General features: G+C 48.4%; 1 protein-coding gene across 7 annotated transcripts in view; it reads left to right on the forward strand.

The window, feature by feature from the left end:
• Window positions 1-22157, forward strand: part of ZFHX3 (zinc finger homeobox 3) — a 377665-nt gene that overhangs the window by 97059 nt on the left and 258449 nt on the right. The window lies entirely within an intron of this gene.

The following is a 22157-nucleotide window of genomic DNA, read 5'->3' on the forward strand; positions in this document are numbered from 1 at the left end:
TCCTCTCCTTCCTCCTTAACTGAATCTGCTTTTGGATGAGTTCCTGCCTTCTGAATACTTGTGGTACTGGTGTCATTTAGAAGTTTGGGTGCCTCCGCCTAAAAATGCACACTTGTCAGCCCTGGAGAAGTCGCTGGTCAGTTTGAAACAATGTGAAGAATGCCCTTGCGGAGTAATTAAAGGGAGAATCGGAGTTTTGGAGCTGGAGGGCACCTTTGGAGATCATCTTGTCCACCCTCTAATTTTAGTTTTTTTTTCGCACTCAGAAAAGACAGAGCATTTATTTCCTTGGGCGGGGGCGGGGTGGGGAGCTGATGCAAAGGAGAGAGTCAAGATTTTTGTCCTGTTAAAGGAGGAGGAATGCCTATGTTTAGGTCAGCAGCAGAAAAACAATAACAAAAAGAAGCATTGTAGGCTTGGAGGGAAATGAACCTTCTGGAAAATGGTCTTTTCTGCGATGGACACACCTGTGTGACGTTAAGAGAAGGCCTGGAGGGTAAAGACAGTGGCTCAGGCATGACTTGTGCTAAGAGGGAATTGCCTGGCACAGTGGTACCTCGTGTGCTAAACCGGCTTAGGTGAAGCCAGCCAGCAGGTGAATCCAGGGGGGTCATCCGTCCCCCCCACCCTCTACTTGTGTCATTTAACATGCCTGGGAGACTCCCTGAAAGCCACTGACAAATAACCCCAGAGAGGACAGATGGCCCTGCCTGGGTGCAGAGGGAAGGCCTCTCCTTCAGGCTGGGGCCTGCTTGTCGGAATGCATCAGGGCAAAGCCTTGAAGGTACATCGTGAGAAAGTTACACGTCATCTTATTTCTCTCCATGCTTTGAGATCCTCGGAGAGAAGTCCCTAAATAAATAGAGTATAATTTAAAGCTCACCCTAGCTGGGGAACCTGTGTCGTTGCCATCAGCAGCAGGTGTGAGTTTGTAGAGTTGGCCCCTCGAGTCCCCTCATTCCTAAATTCAGGAGGTGTCAAACCTTCATGTTCAGTTAATGGCTGTGGTTTCTGGCTAGGTTTCAAGGGAAACCCTGAAAATCACAAGTTCCAGGAGGCTGGGCTGGAGGAGGACGTGTGAGTGCTGTGGTGGGGACTTCGTTGGGTAGGGAAATACACACCTTTCAAGGTAACCTGATCGAGAAAGGCCCCAGCAAGGAATGTGAGTCTGCTCCTTGTTATCGGAACAGCCACTGGGAGCCTGAGATTCTGAATCTAGTTACTTCAGCATGAAAAACAATGAAGGCAAAGGTGAGGTGTGAGGAAAGTCAGAAGACCACGGTTCCAAATAATTGAAGGGTTTCAAGAATGGGGTCTTTGGAGAGAGGTACATACCTGGGTGTTTGCACACCTGCATTTGTGTTCATTCGGTTTTGCAGAGACCCTGAAGGCACCCTTTCACAGAGTCTGTAGCTGTGATGGCCAAAAGAAACTTTTTCTCTCCCCCTTTCCTAAATTACAGGACTAAGGAGATTGTCCGCGTGGCATTTCCAGCATAGTTTTCAGAAAGCATGTAAAGTGCCTCTCAGAGTGAGCTGGGGTCACACTTGGCTCTTTTATTTAATTATACGAGTGTTACTTAACAACATGGAGCAGATGCAGAAGCGAGCTCTTTTACACTTTAAAAACAGCCCTTTCTCGGAATCACAGGAATTAAGTGACTTGGAGACCTTCTGTCTTTATGACATGGGTCACTTCCCTCTCTCAACCCTTTTTTTGTTTGTTTGTTTGAAATGGCTGCACTTTCTATGAGATAGAGCTACTGTTTTCCCTTTCTTCTGTAAACAGTATTGATGGACAGGGAACTATTGAGAAACACTTGCTAACTATTCCAGAATGATGATGATGGTGATGATAATAATAATCCATGCTGCTTCCCTAACCACCTGACACTTTATTTTGGTTTCTTTCCTTCCATTTTTTTTGTTTGCACAAATGAATGTTAAGGGAGGGTAGAAAAGGCCCAAATAAAACGGTTCTCTACGCAGGCCTCTGCCTGACTCTTCCCAACAGGACAGAGAAGTGCCTGCCTCCTTGCAGCTTCGAGGTTGAATTTCACTGCTGTGTCAACTCAGTGCCAACTGGACAGCCCAGTGGCAAGGAGCTAAAATAAGTGAGATTTCGGTTTTTATTATTCTGACTTTAAATGATGACTGCTAGACACTCCCAGGACTGGCCTGGGAGTCATCTTGGGTGACTCAAAGGTGGTTCATTAGAATACATCGGTAATTACAGACTGCTGGAAAAGTATTATCTGGGGCTAGCGGTGATTTGGCTTAGTTCGTTTATTTCTGGTCACACGCAGCATCCAGGAAACATGTCCTTATTGTCACTGTGTGCACTTTTTAGTGTATCTTTCAGGGGGTGGAGCTTTTTGTCTTCCTCCTACACAGTATCAGCAAGAATCTGGAAATACTTGAGGGCCCAGAGCAGACCCTCACTTAAGAAATTACTTTTATTGCTAAGTTGTAACAGTGAGTGTCATCTTAAAAAGTAAGTATTTAAGTGACTAAGCAACATTTTATCAAAGTGTAGGGAACTGGCTTAAAGAGGAAGAAAGTGAATTGTCCTTAGAAAACTCTCCTTTTGGCTGGGCACAGTGGCACACGCCTGTAATTCCAGCACTTTGGGAGGCTGAGGCGAGCGGATCACCTGAAATCAGGAGTTCGAGATCAGCCTGACCAACATGGTGAAACCCCATCTCTACTAAAAACACAAAATTAGCTGGTTGTGGTGGTGCATGCTTGTAATCCCAGCTATGCTACTCGCTGCTCGGGAGGCTGAGGCAGGAGAATTGCTGGAACCGGTGAGGCGGAGGTTGCTGTGAGCCGAGATCGCATCATTGCACTCCAGCCTGGGCAACAAGAGCAAAACTCCATCTCAAAACAACAATAACAACAACCACCACCACCACCACCCCACCACCTCACCTTTTAGGAGTAACTCACCTACTTCTCAGCTCTGAGGATTTAGCCTTGATCTGCAGGTAGGCAGCAATGATTCTGGCCTGAAGAAGCTTGTGTAAACTCCATCTCACACTCAACCCGCACTATGGAGCTAATGGACTGAAGATGCCTGTCAGTAACCTGCAGAAGTACAGTGCGTGCTGTGGTTTATACTTTCATTTGTTATTAAAATGATTGCTTGCTGTTAGCCTGGTCTATTTCTGTGATGTTTGGGCCTGTTGGCCTGTTCTGGTTCCCAAGGCTGGTACAATTAACCAGGATGGGGGTGTTACTGTAAAAACACAACAGGAAAGCTGATTCCATTATAGTGAACTTCATAGGGGTATCCAAATGCTCTGGTATGATAATTTGATGGTAATGGTTAATATTAGAAATCACAGCACAGCTCAGAACCACCATCCTGTGCCTGAGTTAAAAACTGTGGTCAGGGGAAATGGGAACCCAGTTTTAATAGAATCCAGGCAAGGGAATTCCTTGGCAGGAGCTAGTTTAAATCATAAAGGGTGCCTGTTCTCTCCAAAGCACAGTGTCCTGTGTCCTTAGGCCACTCAGATTGAGAAAGGAACACACAGAAGCTACGGTTGTGTCAAACCGCCCCAAGGGAGAGACCCAGGCAGAAATCTTGGCTCATTGGCGAGCCACTGTCAAAATCCAGATTAAAGAGAAGCACTACAAAATCAACAACTGTCAGATGGCTTTTCTCTGTGATTTAAAGCTGACTGCCGGATTGATCTCTTTGAACATGTGCAAAGTGGCAGTTAGATGTTGGAGGGTTAGCTTCTTGGGGCTAATAGGGTAAATGACTCCTATATGGACAGAAACTGGGGACAGAGGTGTGGAGCAAGGCTTAGTGCTGACTGGCAGTAGCAGTGTGCTAAAGCTTCAGAGACAGGGAAAGAACTGGAATGTATGTTTCTGCTTTTCATTCTTTGGGCCGGAGAACAGGTGGGTGAGGACCAGGCCATGGTCTAGCAGTGATGGGTGTGTCTGCAGTTATTTGCCCAAGGAAGGTACCTTGGCTTTTAACATTTAAAGGTGATTTTTCTTTTCTTTGATGTTTCTGCCCTTCTTTACCCTTCATTCATGGAGTTTCTGGCTTTTACAAGAATAAAGACTCAACTAAAAACAGGGAGGGAGACATAGGAAGTTGGCAAGGTGGCAGATTCAGCCCTGTTTCGGAGCAAGACTTCTCATTTGCTGGTTTTTAACTCCAGACCGGGGCTCTTAGCAAAATGCCTGGGCTTTATCTGCCCTTTGGGTGACAGCCTCTCCCTGTCCACCAGAGGGTCACCGCAGCAGTCTCATCAACATGAGGATTCCTGCCTGGGGGTTTTGATGTGTGCTTTTCCAGAGGGGCCTTAGCTGCCTTCTGTGTCTTGATGGGGCTTAGGTGGTTCTCTGAGCATTCTTTGAGCTTTGGTATTAACACATATGCTGCCTCTAAGATTTTTCCATCCTTTTCCCTCCCTAGAGTGTCAGGTCTAAAGCTTCCAGTGAGGCGGGGAAAACGTGCTGCCCTTCTACCCCTGCTCTTGGCAGCGGGTGGTTTGAGATGAAGCCATTGAAACTCCCCTGCAAGGAAACTGGCCCACCTTGAGAAGAGGGGCTGGTGCTGGGGTGTCTCTCACTTTTTATTCTACTTGATTTCTGGGAGGAAGCTGATGACAAAGGGCCTGAAAGGCTTTCTTAAATGGTGACTTTGAGTTGAATTTCAAGTGGGTCTTTTGGGACAGCAGTTAGGAATGTATGGAGCACCTTCAGTCATCTGCAGGGGGACCTGGACTGGAACTGGGAGAACTGACTCCACTGGACTCTGAAAAGGCGGTGGAATTTTCATCTGCTGCTGACTTCACCCTCTGTCCCAAAAGTTAACTTGGCCACAAACCTTTGATCTGAGAGTGAGACCCCTGTCTCCGTGCTTCTAGGGCAGTAGTCAGTGACTGCCTGTTCTCTGTATAGGGGAGAGGGTGTTACTGAATGAGTAGGGCAGAGGACTTGGGGCAATTTGGGGTGCTTAGGCATGATTGGGGCTTTCACACTGGAAAGGTCATGTGTAGGCTTCTTGATGGGGGGTCTTCCAGGAAGGAGGAGGCAAAAGAACAGTTTGGCTTGTTTCTTGATTGTTCCTGACTCCATCCAGGAGTGTGACTGGAGAAAATTCCTGAGTGTATCGGTTGGGCTGGGTTTTGGATAAAGGTCCCCTGTGTACATCTCTGTCATAGGCTCTGCATTCAGTATTAAAATTCCAGTTCAGAGGCTGTTGCCTGTCTGTCTGCTCACTTGAATCTCCTTAGTAGAGAGTCAGGAGGCAGATTAGCTGAGTGAAAAAGACCAGGGAGCTTAATCTGAGAGCTGATCTCAGCCTTGCTTCCCCCCCAAAAGTCATATAAGTGCCTGTTCAAATATGAAAGTCTGTCTCCCTTCAGTTATCCAAATAGCGCTTTTCAAAAGCCTTTAAACTCCTGAAAGTCCATAAAAAGTACATATGTGTAGACATGAGCGGAGCGGCTACCAGTGCTTCCAGCTCCAGAGTGGCCTGTTTGGGATGACTTCTCTCTTCCCAGCGGCTTTGTCCCGTGGCAGTTGCTGGAGAACACAAGTGTGCCTTTCTTCCCCATCTCCCAACTTTTCTGTTTTTTAAAACAATTATTCTTAACTACTCAGGAAACAATGCCAGCCTCTTCCACCATTTCAGGCCCGGCTTCCTAAAATGCTCTTTGGCTCAAGGCCTTGGTTCTTGATGTACATTTGGCTGGTTGGGGGAGTGGTTTCTGCTTCCCTTGTGGTAGCTCCGCAGTTTCTCTGTGGCCTATCTGCATCAAGGTTAAAGTGTCAGGTCAGCTTCTAGACACTAGAAGGGGCCCATGGATTTCAGTGTGCACGGCAGGAGGTTGGTGTCACTACTCAGGTGATTGCTTTTAAATGCCATCTGTGTCCCGACAGAGTCTTGAGTAATGTCCCCTTATTTTATTTGATACATAATTGAGATGGGCATTGATGAAGACTTTCAGTCTGTGTACTCGACTGTATGATTGTGTGTTATATGGGCTCGTGTTGGTTGGTTTTTCATGAGATAGTATTTTACCCTCTTTAAAAATGTCGTTTAAGAACGGCAGAAATGACAATAGCAGGGTCCCCTTACCCCTGCACACCCTTTTTTAATGGAGGAAGTCGAAGCTGGTTTTTCCTTCAGCAGATACAAAATCCTGAGGTTTATTTGGGGAAAGCAGAGAACGTTTATGCCTTTTGGGAAAGGACTGTCAATGTATTTTGCCCTTGCTGGTGAAGCTATAAAAATTGTCCAGACAGTGGAAAAACGGGGTGACAGAGGAAATCCTGGTGCAGACTTCCAGATGTCTAACTGGAAGGAGGTGTGGTCTTCCTCATTGGTGGAAGGTAGGAAATAATTACAGAATAAAACGGGGCAGGGCCTGGCCGAAGACCAGAGCGCTGCTTGTAAATCTTTTTCAAATGGGGACTGACAGCGAGTGGGAGAAGCAAAGGGGAATCAAAAAAGCCCACTCTTTGGAAAGGGGGCCTCTGCTCTTTGCTGTGGGCCTTACATCCTCTGCTGAGGCCATCGGTGGGAGGCCCGCGCTGTGCAACTTTGGATCAGTAATTTTACCTCTCTGGGCTTCTCTTCTTTCATCTGTAAAATGGGCATAATGTGTACCTTACTTTTGTAGTGGGAAGGCAATGAAATAGGAAGCAGGCCTTCACGGCACTTGGAATACTGAATAGCCTCTCCAAATAGCAGCTCCCATCCCCACGCCCTTTTCATTTCTTTCCTGCTGCTGGCTCTGCTACCTTTCCTTTCTTACCACCTTGGAAGAAATAAACTAAAAGGTCCAAAGCAATTCTTCAGTTCTTCTCCATGGGCTGGAAATAGAGCCAACTCCTTTTGACATCTTTGCAACAGTGTTCAGAGGTGAAAGGGTCTGAAATGGATACAGTGTCCCCCATCCTCCCCAGCCCTCCCCGTCTGTCCCTTCTCCCTAGGCTGGCAGGCAGCCCTCTAAGTGAGCAGCCCACTCAATGACCCACCTAGAGAGGCCTTCCCGGGCTGGCATGTATATGCTAATAGGCCTGACTTGTCCTGGCTTGTTTGTAGTGATTTGTGGAGGCATTTATATGCAAATACTATCAACTTGCAGAGTTAATTATCATGTGCCTCCCCCTACCCGCTCCTGCTCGGCTTTCCAGCCTGGCTGGGCTGTTCTCATTCAGCACCACACTCAGTTTCTGTCTTGGCCTCGCCTGTCCGTTGCCCTGGCCCCCCCTCCTTTTTTTTTTTTTTTTTTTTTTTTTTGAGACGGAGTTTCGCTCTTGTTACCCAGGCTGGAGTGCAATGGCGCGATCTCGGCTCACCGCAACCTCCGCCTCCTGGGTTCAGGCAATTCTCCTGCCTCAGCCTCCTGAGTAGCTGGGATTACAGGCACTCACCACCATGCCCAGCTAATTTTTTGTATTTTTAGTAGAGACGGGGTTTCACCATGTTGACCGGGATGGTCTCGATCTCTTGACCTCGTGATCCACCTGCCTCGGCCTCCCAAAGTGCTGGGATTACAGGCTTGAGCCACTGCTCCTGGTGCCCTGGCCCCTTAATGTACCCGCAGGCCCCATCACAGTGCCTTTGCCGCTTGTCATGGGAACCCAGGCCTAGCCTGTGTGGTCAGGCGTGGTGACTGGGCATCCCAGTGACTCCCCCAGTTCAGACTCTCCATTAGAGGCATACCGTTGCTTGCAGGGAGAGCCTGCCTTATGTTGCTTCGAGTTTTAAACCCCGTTTTTACCCACTACCCTGAAAAACAGCTGACGAGACATATCAGCCCTTGACACTCAATCCCCAGTCTGGCAACAAAGTGATGATAGTTTTAAAATTATTATTAGTTTTTTCATTTTCTCACATTGTTTATACCACTCAAACTTAGGACCAGTTCTGAGCTCTGGAGAGAAGGGGCCATTTTGCAAAGGGATGTCCCCTCTGGCCCCCTGCCCCGGGGACATCTGGGTATTAAAAGTATGCTTGGGTTGTGCATGGTGGCTCACGTCTGTAATCTCAGTACTTTGGGAGGCCGAGGCAGGAGGATTGCTTGAGCTCAGGAGTTCGAGACCAGCTTGGGCAACACGGCGAAGCCCCATCTCTACTAAAAATTTAAAAACAAGAGAAGAGGTATGCTTGAGTGGACCTCAGGCCTAGTCAGTTCCTAGTTGGGTGTTGGCCCTGTTGGTGTTTGGGGACGATTCTTTGTTGGGAGAGTGGCCACCTTGTGCATTGTAGGCCTTTAGTGTGCCTGGCATCTCCCCACTAGATGCCAGTAGCACCTTCTCCCCTAGGGGTGACAGTCAAAAATGTTTCCAGGAATTGCCCTCTGTCTCTTGGGGAGGCAAAATCGCCTCCAGTTGAGAACCCCTGAAATAGAGGTTACATTTACTTCTCCTGGTCTAAAACAAAGGTAGGTTTCCCGCCCCTGCCCCTATTTAGACGCCCTCTCTGCAGCCTAGGAGTGGAGGAGCCTCCGCCTTCGTGATTCTGCCTGATATCAGATGATGCTCTTTGCTGAATTTTATGCTGGTCTTTTTGGCATTTAAAAACGAGGAAACTGGGCTGGGTGTGGTGGCTCAAGCCTGTAATCTCAGCACTTTGGGAGGCCGAGGCGGGTGGGTTGCTTGAGCTCAGGGGTTTGAGACCTGCCCGGGCAACATAGGGAGACCCTGCCTCTACAAACTTTTTTTTTTTTTTTTTAATTAGTTGGGCTTGGTGGCATGCCACTGTAGTCTCAGCTACTTGAGAGGCTGAGGAGGAGGATCTCTTGAGCCCAGGGGTTCGAGGCCAGCCTTAGCAACATGGCAAGACCTCTGCTCTACAAAAAAATACAAAAATTAGCCGGGCATGATGGTGCGTGCCTGTACTTCTAGCTACTCAGGAGGCTGAGGTGGGTGGATTGCTTGAGCCCAGGAATTAGAGGCTGCATCGAGCCGTGATTGCACCATTGCACTCCAGCCTGGGCGACAGTGACATCCTGACCCAAAATGATAATGATAGTAATAAAAAGGAAGAGTCTTTCCTGGTAGAGCATGGTATTGTGCTGGCATCTGAGGTGGTGACATTTTCACTTCTCGAGTGTTGTCCAAGAGAAAGAGTACAAGCTCATATGTAATTGTACATTTTCTAGTAGCCATTCATAAAAAGTCAAAAGAAACAGGTGGAATTAAGTGTAAAGCAGATATTTTCAGCAACCCACGATTTCACCACGACATTCTTGTCTCAGCGCTCAGGACTGGCCTCATATCCAGTGCTCCAGAGCCACGTGTGGTCGTAGCCATCATATTGGATGGCTTAGTTCTCCGATGATTCTGGTCCTTTGCAGTCTGATGTCAGGTCATTTTCTACTGTTAGTGAGTCAGGGTGGAAGTTTTTTTCTTCTCTGTGTTTATTCTGTGAAAGGTAAGGCCTTGGCTGCACAGCTGCACAGCTAAGAATCAGAGGGCCAAGGGGCCGGGTGTCTAATCTCTAGGGAAGCTCCCCCGGTGTCCATGGGGGAGGTGCTCTAGACAGGATCCTGGACTGAGCCTGAAAGAGAGGGGGCCAATATTCTGAGGGCTCACTGGAATCTCACACCTCACAGACTAATGCTTCAAGTTAATTTTGTGTACAAGGGGATGAAAGTTCACAGCTGTGACTGGGAAGAGGGGAAGGACCCTCTGGGATGACCTTGTTTTGGAAAGTCTAAATGGAATACTAATGGCAGAGATCTAAGACTGGTGATGTAGGTGTGTGTTTGACTGGGCTTAAAGATAAGGTGAAGAGTATTTTAAAAGTTAGTGTGCAGCTTCCCAGATAACCATATGCCTGGGGCCATTTAACAATTTATGGCAAGCTGGTAGTCATGGCTGTGTGTTGGGCTCACTTTATGTTTTGAATCCTGGCTCTAGAGCTTCACTGGTGGGGCTCTGTTTATGTGTTTTGGTGGGTGGGGGGTGTAGGGGTTGGTCAGGTTTTGCAGTGGAGCATGGCAGCACTTTATAATGCACAAAGGCTGTTCATTTTTCTGCTTCTGCATACCTTGGCCTATGTCATTTTTTACTGTCCCTAATGATAACACATGCCGGGGTGTTGCATTCTAAGAGTTTCCAGGAGCCTGAAGTGCAGACCCCGGCCTTGTACGGTGCCACAAGCCTGCCAGAGCCGTCAGCCCGGGAGGAGGTGTGGAAGCCTTAATATAGCTCCAAGCCCCAGGTTTCTTTCATCTCTGAGGTCAGCTTTTTCCTGTTGCTTCTTGACTTACTGAAACTGTCGCTGGACTGGGCAGCACACCCAGCAGACTTTCCTAGTAAACACAGCTCTGGGTGGCAGGTTCCTTGCTTTTTCTAGTTGATAGATGAGCAGTGGGATCTCATGTCTCTCCTCTCAGCCATTCCCTAAAAACTGCTTTAAGAGATGCAGAATTTGACAGTGACCATGGAATTTCATGGATGCATTTGAATAGTAACTGGATAACTGAATATCTCCTTACCCCAGTATTCCCAAGGAAGAACTTTCCACTGAAAAAGACTCCTAAACTTTGTGTTTGGAAAACGTATGTTCTTGAGGTAGCGTTGACTCTGCTTTTAGTAATCGGGTTGTGACATTTGGGTGTATTTTAAATCTGGCATTCTTTCTTGTTTGTACTTTGACAAGTTATAGTTGCGGGGGGTTGGGCCAGGGTCTTTTATTTGGGCTACAGTGAGGATGAAATGGACAGTTCTTCTGAGTTTTGGATGTAACCTACAAAAATAACTTCTCTCACGAGAAATTGGCATAGGAAGTTTGCGGGTGCCTTTTTGGAGGGTGAGAGATGTGGTTTGACTTCTCTCCTACTCTTCGCTTCACCTATTCAGTAGGCCACTGCCATCTGCTTTCAAATTTTTATTTTTTCATTTTAAATCCTCAAAGACAAAGGGACCTGGAAGTTCAGACCTGTCCTGCCACATTCCTGAGTAATTTGGTTTTGATTAACCCAAGGAGAAAAGTTGGTTTCTCCTAGCGACGGACGGAGGGGATCAAAGCGCCAGGAGGGGCAGTTCCCCTAATACACGAAGTCCCCCTCCTCCCTCTCTCCAGCCGCCCCCTCTCCTCCTCCTCTTCCTCCTTCCTCTCCTTTCCCCTCCCTCCCTCTCCCTGGGCCTTTTCAACCACCCCCTCTTTAGAAGCTGAGCAGGAGTTATTTCCACTTTCTGACTCTCAGAAGTGGAAGTGTATCATAGAGCTTTGGATGGACAGACCAGGGAGAAATACATCCCCCACTCCGTCCCTTTCTTCCTAAACTCCTTTCCCCCCGCAAAGCTGCAGAGCACATTCCTGTGCTAATCCGGCTGCTGGAGGAATGCAAATGGCCGTAATTGTGTGCCTCTGGACAGGCCTTCCGCATCTGTGCTGCTTTTCTTCTTTGAGGAGGTGGCTAAAAAGTTCATTTACATAGAGAAATGAGACTGGCCTTGTGATCCCTAGTGGCAGAATAGGGACTTCTTAATAGGAAAGGGGCCACATCTGTGCTGTCTGTACCTTCCTCCCCAAACCCTCCCCACTTGCAGTGCTTGCAAGTGTGTGTGTGTGTGTGTGTGTGTGTGTGTGTGTGCGCGCGCGCGCTCTGTGTGTGGGGGGGTTGGGCAGAAGGTGGACACCAGGCTCTTGCTGGGCGTATTTCACAGAAGGGCAGTTAAAAGGGAGAAGTCTTCTATTGATGGTAAGAAATCAAGCTGGAGTATAATCAAGAAATCAAGACAAGCCTACTATTAGACAAGCCTTGTGAGTAGTCCTGGCATTAAAGCACAATAAATGACATTATTGTTTTGTATTTGAGACAGGGTCTCGCTCTGTCTCCCAGGCTGGAGTCCAGTAGCACGATCTTGGCACACTGCAACCTCTGCCTCCTCAGTTCAAGTGATCCTCCTACTTCAGCCTCCCCAGTAGCTAGCATTACTGGCATGGGCCACCAGGCCTGGCTAATTTTTTGGGGGGTGTGTTTTTGTTAGAGATGGGGTTTTGCCATATTGGCCAGGCTGGTCTCAAACTCCTGGGCTCAAGTGATCCATCTGCCTCAGTCTCCCAAAGTGCTGGGATTACAGGTGTGAGCCACCACTGTGGGTCTCAGAAGTGATTTGATAAAATTTTGGGAGAGGCGTGCCACCCCTTGGTCTAGCTTCTGGATGCACTTGAGTTTGGCAGTGAGTTATTGGATACTAAGACTGTTCAGCCCAATTAAAAGTATCACTTGGGAGCCAGTACATTGTAGCTTTAGGGAGATGTTCAAGACAGGCAGGAGAAGTCTGTCTCAGTCATATCTGAGAACCCTTTGAATCCTGCCCGAATCTCAAGCTGTTCTAAAACAGTACCATCTAAACAGTGTGAGCCACATAGGTAATTTTACATTTTCTCTTAGTCACATTTAACAATGAGAAACGGGTAGAATTAATTTTTGTAATATATTTTATTTAGCCCAGTATATGCAAAAGGTTATCATTTTAACAGCTAATCAATATTAAGAAAACTATTAATGAGATATTTTACATCCTTTTTTTTGGTACCAAGTCTTTGGACTCTTGTGTGTATTATGCCTTCAGCACACCTCTGTCCCAACAAGCCACTTGACAGAGGCTCGGTAGCGATAAGGGGTCGGTGGCTACCATGTGGATGGATGGTGGATGTCTGGCATAAAAGGATGCTGCCTTGGGCTCTTCTGAGACATTCTGTTGATGGAGCCCAGTCAGCATCACCCCTGTGACCAGCTGCTTGCATTTACTGGGGTCCAGGGGTGCAGGCTGAGTCTGCATATAGCGGGTTTGGTCACAAATGCCTGGCTCCCCTGACGTGCTCCTGAGATTGTTAGGAGATAGAAATGTGATGTCCGGGTTGCTGGTGTTCTGTAAACTGCTTCCTGGCATGCAGGTGGGGGTGCTCACCTGCCTGTGAAAACCTTCCCAGAGGTGGAAGACCAGCAGAGGCAGCAAGGCGTGGGCCACCTCCTCAGGGGCAGCCCCGTTCTCATTCATTCCTGTGAGTGCTGGTGTTTTTGTTAACAGCAGTCTTAATGCTTCGTGTGTGTTACTGAAATCACAGACAGGGCTACAGGGAGCCTCTAGAAACCCTCGTTTCACCTTCACCGGGTGGGTTTCTAGTTTGTGTCAGGAGGGAGATATGAATATAGAACCTTCTACCTGTAGGTAATTGATGTGTTTCCTTGACTTCACAGTCTTTTCTGGCACCACACACCCAGGCTTCCAGGTTCGGTGGTCCAGGGGCTGTGAGGTGCCTTGCTTGGAAGGGAATTTCTTTTGGAGACTCTAATGCCCCCCATGATGAGAGCTGCAGGAGCGGCCTCAGTTGGCAAGGTCACCGATCCCAGCAAGAAACGCCTCTCTTCTTCTTCTCTTAGTGTTTATTTGGATTTCTGCTTTCTTGCCTCATCTTGATGCCATGAATGGAAACCTTCTTCCCTAATCTAGGGCCAGTGGACGTCTCTTGTTGGAAGAGGAGAAATGGAGGGGCAGAGGGTGATATGGAAAATCAGAAACAGCCTTGCCCATGAGAATCAGGGGCATAATGGAGGCAAGAAGTCACAGTCTAGACTGACTTTTTTTTTTTTTTTAAAGTCTGTTAACAGTTTTTCCTGTTCACCCAGGAAGGGACTTCTTTTCAAAGCTAGCTGATTTCAGCCTTGCTACCATTACAGCTCTTCTCAGTCCAGTGGCTTCTAGCAGAAGGAGCCACTGTGAAGTGTGCCCTAGAGAAGATGCTACTTTCAGAGCAGCTGCCACGTCCCGGTGTCTTCTCTCTTTTGGTTTTAGTGTTCCTTGATCAATGCATGTGACAAGAAGAATTTTCCTTCACCATTGCTGCAGAGCACCCAGGCAGCCTCCTACAATTCGAGGGTCTCCTCTAGGATGCCGGTGGGATTTGTGCCCCTGGTAAGCTGAGAAGTGGGTGTGGATTTGGGTATAGCGGGAGGGCGGTTATCAAATTCCTCTAACAGGCTGACCTCCTGGCAGGCAGGAAAAAAACTGTGAAAGTGTGAGGTGGAAGGGGCCCCGGCGCTGGCCTCTGCTGGGGACAGAGCATCGCAGCTGTCTGACCTTGGGTGAAAAGTTCAAATCTGCATTTAAAAGGAGCCCCAGTACCCCCCACCCCCTGCCTGCCCCAGTCAAGTTGAAACTGTTCATGTTTTTAGAGGATATGATCAGGCCCTGTGCTGGGACACCAGGCAGCCCCTGCTTCACTTCTGTCAAGACCCAGTGCTGGGGGGTGTGGTGGTGGGGGGGGGGACTCTCAGCTAAGATTCGGTTCTTGAACAACAATAGTTGTTGAGGATGAACCCTTGGGGGTGCCTGGAAGGGAGGGGAAGTGTCTCCCTCGGCCAGACACTGGACATTTAACCCCTTTTTCTCCAGGCGCTTGGCAAGGCCTTTCCTCTTCTGTCCTCTCCAAGGCCATGGGGGGTTATGTTGGGGTGCTGGCAGGGCTCCAAGGGACTGGGGATGGGGAGTAAGGAGGTGTCTGGCAGCTGAAGTCCTCTCTCTGTGGAGGGTGGCGGCGCTCAGGCCTGGAAGGGCTGCTCCCTTATTGTGCGGGGTCAGGGAGGGCCCAGGGTTAGGGAGAAACTCAGGTGCATTGGGATGAGAGCCTGGCTTCTGTTTTCCATGCTGAGAAGTGACAGTGTCCACCTCCTTCCTGCCTGATCCTACCCCTGCTGCCCCGCGCCCCGTGGGGTCTGGCTGCAGCCCTGCCCGGAACCCCTCCACTGGGGCTCTGATTTGTTTACTTGAGCATTAGATGAATGTAAGCAGTTCAACCTCTCACGTTTTAGATCCTTAGAGGATCTGAGTGTGAATACAAATGGGTATTAGGCCCCTGTGGTTCCAATGACTGTCCTCCACCCCCTCTTGTTGCTAACTAGCAGGTCTTTAACCTGCGGGGGGAGAGGGGAGGAGGAGGAAGAGAAAGTCCTTTGCAAGCTTGAGGACTCTGGGATGTCTCCTTTTTTTTGCTGTTCTTTTTTTAAATGCTGAGCTTTAAAAAGTGATGTTGGGGGGCCCCCATCTGTAGGACTAGAAGTTGAAGAGCTCGGAAGAAGAAAGCTGCCTGCTCAGGGAAGGCTAGTTATTTTGATGTCTTTCTGGGGAGAAAGAAGTTTTCTAGGTTCTTGTTACTTGTCGCATGCACTCACGAAGTCTGACTATGGCGTTGAAGTATTCCTGCAGCACTGGGCAGGTGGGCGAGTATTATCTCTGGGTTTTTGTTGTTGTCGTTCTTTCTGAATCTTCTTTTTAAAAAGGTAATTAGGAATGTATACTTCGGGGCCTTTTCCTTATATGAAGTGTGGTCAGTAGGAAAGGGTCTTAGCCAGATTTTTGTTTTTGCTTTGCTTTTGTTTGTGTTTTTTGAAACAGGGTCTCGCTCGGTCGCCCAGACTGGCGTGCAGTGGCACCGTCATGGTTCACTACAACCTCCACCTCCTGGGCTCAAGGGATCCTCCTCCCACCTCAGTCCCCCAACCCGAATAGCTCAGACTGCAGGCATGCATCACCACGTGTGGCTAAATTTTTAATTTTTTGTAGACACAGGATCTCCCTGTCTCTTTGGCCCCTCAAAGAGCTGCAGTTAGAGGCGTGAGCCAGTGCACCGAGATTATTTGGCCAGTTTTAACACATTCTCTTATTTTTCTCCCTACTAGAATAGGACACATTTTTTTTTTTCCTTTAGGGGATCTCAGGAGCTCATAAAGTTTCGAGGCAACGCCAGGCCATTTACCCTCATAAGGTTCTAGAATGTGCATTCTATTGGGGTGCTGCCTTCCCTCTGAAATCTTAGTGCCCTCACTCCCCCACTCCAACTCCTCCCATTCTCTCCACACCCCTGCCCTTTCATTCCAGCAAGGGTCACAGTGGTCCTTCTTTTCAGCCAAAGGGCCCTTGGTGAGCTGCAGAGGAAGGAGCGGAACCTCTCCCGCCCTGCATGCCTGCGTTCTGGTTCCTGCATTCAGGGCCCCAGCTCCTTCTGTTTGCGTGGTGGCTCTGAGTCCAGTCACGCCATCGTGGGGGCATTTTAATTAGCAGCGCCTTAGTCATTAGTGAGTTATTGTTTTTGTCTGGAAACACTTAAGTACTGTTTACTCGATGTCTCCACGAAATGCAAAACAGCAATTAAGCAGAAATTTGTTGTGTGAGGCAGGGACCAAAATGGATCATCAAAAGCAGGTTGTGGTTCCCCCAAACCAAGGAAAATCGCTTTTCCCTTTGGTCTCCTGATATCTGGAATGCTCCAGACCCTCTCTCTCTTCCCTGACCTGCCCCCTAGAGTTACTGGCTAGAAACACTCGGGAGCTTCGTGTCTTCCTGCGTGCTTCCTGACTTCGCCAGCGTGAACATTTGGGTTTGGTGAAGTGTGAATGTTTACTCTCCCCTGCCCCCTGGCCTTTTTTTGGTCGGCTACCTGGGAGATTTCAAAACCTTTTCAAATGAAGATGAATTATTTGTGAAAACATTTGTGATGATTTATAGAAGTTGAGTTCGTTTTCTTTATGCTTCTTTAGACAGAGTGCCATTGTTAGTGTGATAGATCCTTGTGACCTCTTGGGAGCATCAGGATGCTGAGATAAATATCCTATTTGCCTAAAAAAAAAAAAAAAAAAAATCTTTTTTATCGATTGGTGAGAAAGAAGCCAAGCCTGGGAATTCTGGCTGCAGTAGAATGGAAAGGCGGTAGGAAGCCACACAGGGCGGGAGAAGTGTGGACTTTCTGGAACTTAGACAGGGATGGCTGAACCTAAGGCAGGAATTGCTCCTTGCTGAGACACAACACAAAACAAAAACCCTAAACCAGCTTCAGTAGGATTGACCCCCCCCCACCCCCCCACCCCCAGGATACAAGGTTTATGGAAAATGGAATCCCTGAGAAGGCTGAGGGGGGCGTGCCGGGGAGGCAATTTAACTCCGAATGTATCATATTAGCCTTCTTTGCAGGACACATTGGTATGAAATTCTTGCCACCAAGTTCGCCACCGGGGACCCCAGTTTCTAACTGCTCTGGCTCTTGAATCATGCTTCCTGTTTCTTCTTCTTCTTCTTCTTCTTTTTTTTTTTCTCTTCTCCCTTCAAACAATATCTTCCGACTTCCAGATTTCTGATAAATTGATAAGAGGCATTGCGTGAGTCAATAGAGCTGTAGACACTTTGCCAATATAACCCCGGCTCTATTGATCTGCCAGTAAATTAAAGTCTTACTTAGAGGCTGCCGATATTTCTAATCTCCTGCCTCACCAATTACATCCTCCCAGCTACCTGGAAAGAGGACTCAAGCCTTCAGACCTCTTTGTGGTTGCTGCGGGTGGGCTGCTCTCCTTCCTTGGAACTGGGGGCACTTGCCTTGCTTATCTGGCAGGTGAAGGGGCAGCGTGCAGGGAAGTGAACCCACTTAACTCCTATGGGCTCTGTCTCCATGCTACAAGATTCATGAGTAAAAATGTCTGGGAAACTAATTCCATTGTGGTGGTCATGTACATTTTATAGCAAGTCTGTGGGCCATTCTTACTCACCCCTGGGTGGGCTCCAAGTTTGGAGGTAGAGAAAGTTGAGACTAGCCATTCCTGGGGATTATCCTGCCATATTTTATTGCTGCCTTCTACTTAAATTTATTTATTTATTTATTTATTTTTTGGCGAATAACCTTTCCTTTGCACTGGGAGGAGAATGGGGGTTTGGATTAGATGTTTGGTTATTAGTATTTATCACTTATCAAAACAAAACATTCAAACCAAGCAAGGTGGCTCACGCCTATAATCCCAGCATTTTGGGAGGTCCAGGCGGGCCGATCACCTGAGGTCAGGAGTTTGAGACCAGCCTGGCCAACATGGTGAAACCCCGTCTCTACTAAAAATACAAAAATTAGCTGGGTGTGGTGGCGCGTGCCTGAATCCCAGCTACTCAGGAGGCCGAGGCAGGAGAATGGCCTGAACCCGGGAGGTGGAGGTTGCGGTGAGCCGAGATCGCATCATTGCACTGCAGCCTGGGTAACAAGAGCGAAACTCCGTCTCAAAACAAAACAAAACAAAAACAAAACACGCCTAAGAGTTTGTGCAAAAGAAGAGGAGCCAAGAGGTGTCCCCAAAATTAGCAAGGACTGAAAGGTGCTTATGCGCGTGCTGCTTTTTTTGGAGTTTGTCTTGTTGACATTTTGCTTTCTCCTTATTGGAGCAGAGAAATGACAGTGAAGGAACTCATTTTTTTGTCTCTTGTCACTTTCGCCCGTGGTCTCCCCCTGCCGCTTCCCAGGCCGGCCTCTCTGCTGCTGGCATGAAGTCAAGTAATGACAACAGCCACCTAAGGATGTCCATGCAGGAACAGTGGAGCTGATGGAGTTCCCTGCCGGGATTCCCACTTGGGTGATGGCCTTGTGAGCAAATCGTTTGTCCGATAAGCTCTTTTCAAGTCCCGTTTATGTGGTTGGCTTTGGGAAGAAATCTCCAGATAAATGCTGTTTTCTCTCTCATACTCCAGGGCGAAAAATCAATGGGAAGGATAATTCCTTCCCTTGTCCAACACACACTTCTCGTGTGTTTCTACCTGTGGCGTCCCTCAAAAAATGTTTTTAAGTCAAGTATCCAGTCCTGGGGTCCCAGCTCTTCTCCAGCATTGCAGGGAAGGGAGGGTTCGGAGGTGCTGGTGTCCTCTTTAGTAGAAGGAGAAGCACAGACTCTGTGACCAGGGAACATTTCTAATTTTCCTCTTTGTCACTCTCCTTACCTCTCAAGGGGCAGAAGGTGATGGTGAACCCAGGTCAGGAAATGCAGGAAACATACCGTTGTGGCTCATCTATGCCAGCTGAGCTTGGGAGGTGATAGAATGGGCTTCGGGGCCCGGGAGCAGGTAGGAACCCTCGAAGGGTCTCCTGTTCCTAGCAGAGGCTTTCAGAACTGCCCTCTGGGCAGCCCAGATGACCCCGTGGTGAGGCAGTGAGGAGGGTCTGGCTCTGGTGAGGTCTTTGCTGCTGGGCCTGTGGAAGGTGCACTCAGCTACCCTGGGCTGAGTGAGGAGTGAAGACGGTGTTAGACAGGGAGAAACCTCAGGAGGTGGGGATTGACTCTCCCCTTTGTTTGCATTGCATTGTGTTGTAGGAGGTGTTTAAATCTTGTTCACACCTGTCGAGGCTGAAGCCTGGCTTTGAGAGCGGTTTGGAACAAGACTTCTGTTGTTGCCGAAAAGGTTTCTTTGCTCAGGACAGAGGAACTTTATTGTAGCAACTTGTTAATGTTCAATTAGGCAAATTTTGGGTGCCCAGGGGCAGTGGGAGGACCCGCTCACTTTTTCTGGGCAGCCCACTGCCCCGGTTCCCAGAAATGGGCCCGGAGAAGCAAAGCCTATGCCATGGGCACCTTAAGAGAGCCACCAGCTGGGGGCTTGGCAGAGCTGGAGAATCCCTCGGCGCAGTTGAGGTTATTGAAGATGGAGTTCAGCGTCTTGTTCTAACAATCGTCCCCTGTCTGTTGGCGCTTTGGGGCTCTCCCCACCCTTGGGTGTGGCCAAGGCTGTGCCTGATGCCTCCGTAGCCTGTGGATTGGCAGGAGGAGCGACCAGCGCCAGACCCGGTGTGTGGCAGCCTCAGCATCACACTGCCCCAGGCTCCGGAACCCTTTTCTCCTTTGGGATCTGAGCCTGCCTGGCCACACCTGGGCATGTTCTCTGCCTTTCTTCCTGGCAGGACTCCTGCTGAATGACTGTCCGGCACCTTGATGGATGGTGTTTTCCACCTCCTGAGGTCTTGAGACTGTGGAAAGGGAAAAACAGGAAGCTCATTTCGCTAAATAGGACGTCTCACTTGGACCTCGGTGCTTGCGTTTTCCCACGTGAACACTGTTGGCTGACAGTTGTCTTCTCGGTAGAAAAAGGGGGAATCTTGAGACTGAAGCTCTGTCCCCCCGCCCCTCCAAAAAAAAGGAGAATCGGAGGGTCCCGGAGGGGCTGTGTTCTGCCCTGACCTGCTGTCTAGGTGCAGCTGGGACCTGGTGGTCTGGGAGGAGGCAGGAGGTGGGTGCTGGCTCCCCTTGACTCTGGAAGTCGTCTGTGCTGGCAAGGCCTGGCTGTAAAATACGGTCCCTGTGGCAGCCTCGCTCTGCAGTGCTGAGCGATGAGGAGTGTGAGGCACCCGGCAGTGTATTAAACACTAGTTGAGCACAGGAGGGGCAGTATATCACAGGAGAGAGATAAGCAAAGTTCTCTGATAGTGGATCAATAAAGGTTAGTGACATCATATCTCAAAGTGAGGGAACCTGCTTTCTGCACAGCCATTTATCAGATCCCAGCCTGGAAGGGCGTTAACCCCTTTCTGGCCAGATTTCTTCTTACTGAGCACAGACCCAAATTCCTTCTCGGTGGTGGGGGCAGTGGGGAGGAGAGAGGGTGTCGCTATCCCCAGCGCTGTATTTAAGGAGCACTCTTCACATGCAGCTTTCGGAAATGCCTTCTGCAGTTAGCATATGAAACCAGCCGTGGCTGGGGCATGCCTTATGTATTTACAGAAAGTTTCTTTACTTGAAATTTTGTGCAAAAGTGACCCTGAAAAGCATGGTTACGTTTGGTGTTTGCTAGGCAAGCAGTTTTGAGCGGACTGGAGAGTTAAAATTGCAATAAGCCTGGGAATGATCACAGTTTGTCTTTTTTTGGCTTGGTGGTATTCTATTAATAGATATTGAGAAGTCTCCCAGCGATCTGGGATTATAGTCTGCAGGCCAGACCCGACCCAACACAATTTGGCGTGGCCTGCCAGCCAAGAATGACTTTTACATTTGTAAATGGTCCTCGGGAGAATCACAAGATGAATACAATTTTGTGACATCAGAAGATAGGTGACATTTATATTTGTGTTCCTAAATGTTCATTGGCAAACAGCCGTACTTGTTTGTGTTTGGTCTGTGACCACTTTCATGCTGTCATGTGGCGTAGTTGAGTAATTGCAGTGCGAATACATGGCCTGCAAAGCCTGAAATGGTTACCTGGCTCTTTACAGGAAAAGTCTGTCGACCCTAGCGTAGCCTCTAGCTCCGGATCTATTGCTAAGTAGCTGTGTGACCTTGGGTAAGTCACTTTACTTCTCCTTTACCTCTGTTTCAGTGGTCTCTGGAATAAAATCTTCTCCCCTGCCAATTCCAGGGTATTCTGGGAGTCAAATAAAAATGAATGAGAAATGGTTTTGAAACATATCTTGTGTTTCTATTACTTTTTTTTTTTTTTTTTTTTTTTGATACAGAGTTTCACCCTTGTTGCCCAGGTTGGAGTGCAGAGGCATGGCACAGTCTAGGCTCACTGCAGCCTCCACCTCCCAGGTTTAAGCAGTCCTCCCGCCTCAGCCTTCCAGGTAGCTGGGATTACAGGCGTGTACCACTATGCCCAGCTATTTTTTTTTTTTTTGGAGACAGAGTCTTGCTCTGTCGCCCATGCTAGAGTGCATTGGTGCGATCTTGGCTCACTGCAGCCTCCAGCTCAGTTCTCCTGCCTTGGTCTCCCAAATTGCTGGGATTACAGGTGCCCGCCACCATGCCCGCTAATTTTTTTTTTTTTTTTTTTTTTTTTGGTATTTTTTATAGAGACGGGGTTTTGCTGTGTTGGCCAGGCTCTTCTGAAACTCCTGACCTCAGGTGATCCACCTGCTCAATTACAGGCGTGATCCACTGTGCCCAACCTTTTGTTTTGGTTGGAGTGCAGGGGTGCGATCTCAGCGGAGTGCACCCTCTGCTTTCAGGGTTCAAGCAGTTCTCCTGCCTCAGCCTCCCAAGTTGCTGGCACCCACCACCACACCTAGCTAATTTTTTTTTTTTTTTTTTTTTTTTTGTATTTTTTGTAGAGACAGGGTTTTGCCATGTTGGCCAGGCTGTTCTCGAGCTCCTGACTACAAGTGATCCATCCACCTCAGTCTCCCAAAGTGCTGAGATTGCAAGTGTTAGCCACTGTACCCAGCAGACCCTCTACTGTCAGAAACTGCCAGGACATGGGTATTATGGGTATGTTCCTTTTGGGAAGCGTCGAATCTGGCATGAGAGGTTGAGCTTTGTGGAGTTCACGTAACTTGTCTCAGTGCTGTGTCGTGTTGGGTGAAGTTTGAATTTGTCTGTCTGAAAACCTGAAGGTGCGCATCTTCCCGGAGCTAACATCTTTCACTTTGTA

The sequence above is a fragment of the Saimiri boliviensis genome, chromosome 1 (assembly GCF_048565385.1).
Source record: "Saimiri boliviensis isolate mSaiBol1 chromosome 1, mSaiBol1.pri, whole genome shotgun sequence".
In the NCBI taxonomy this organism is placed as follows: Eukaryota; Metazoa; Chordata; class Mammalia; order Primates; family Cebidae; genus Saimiri; species Saimiri boliviensis.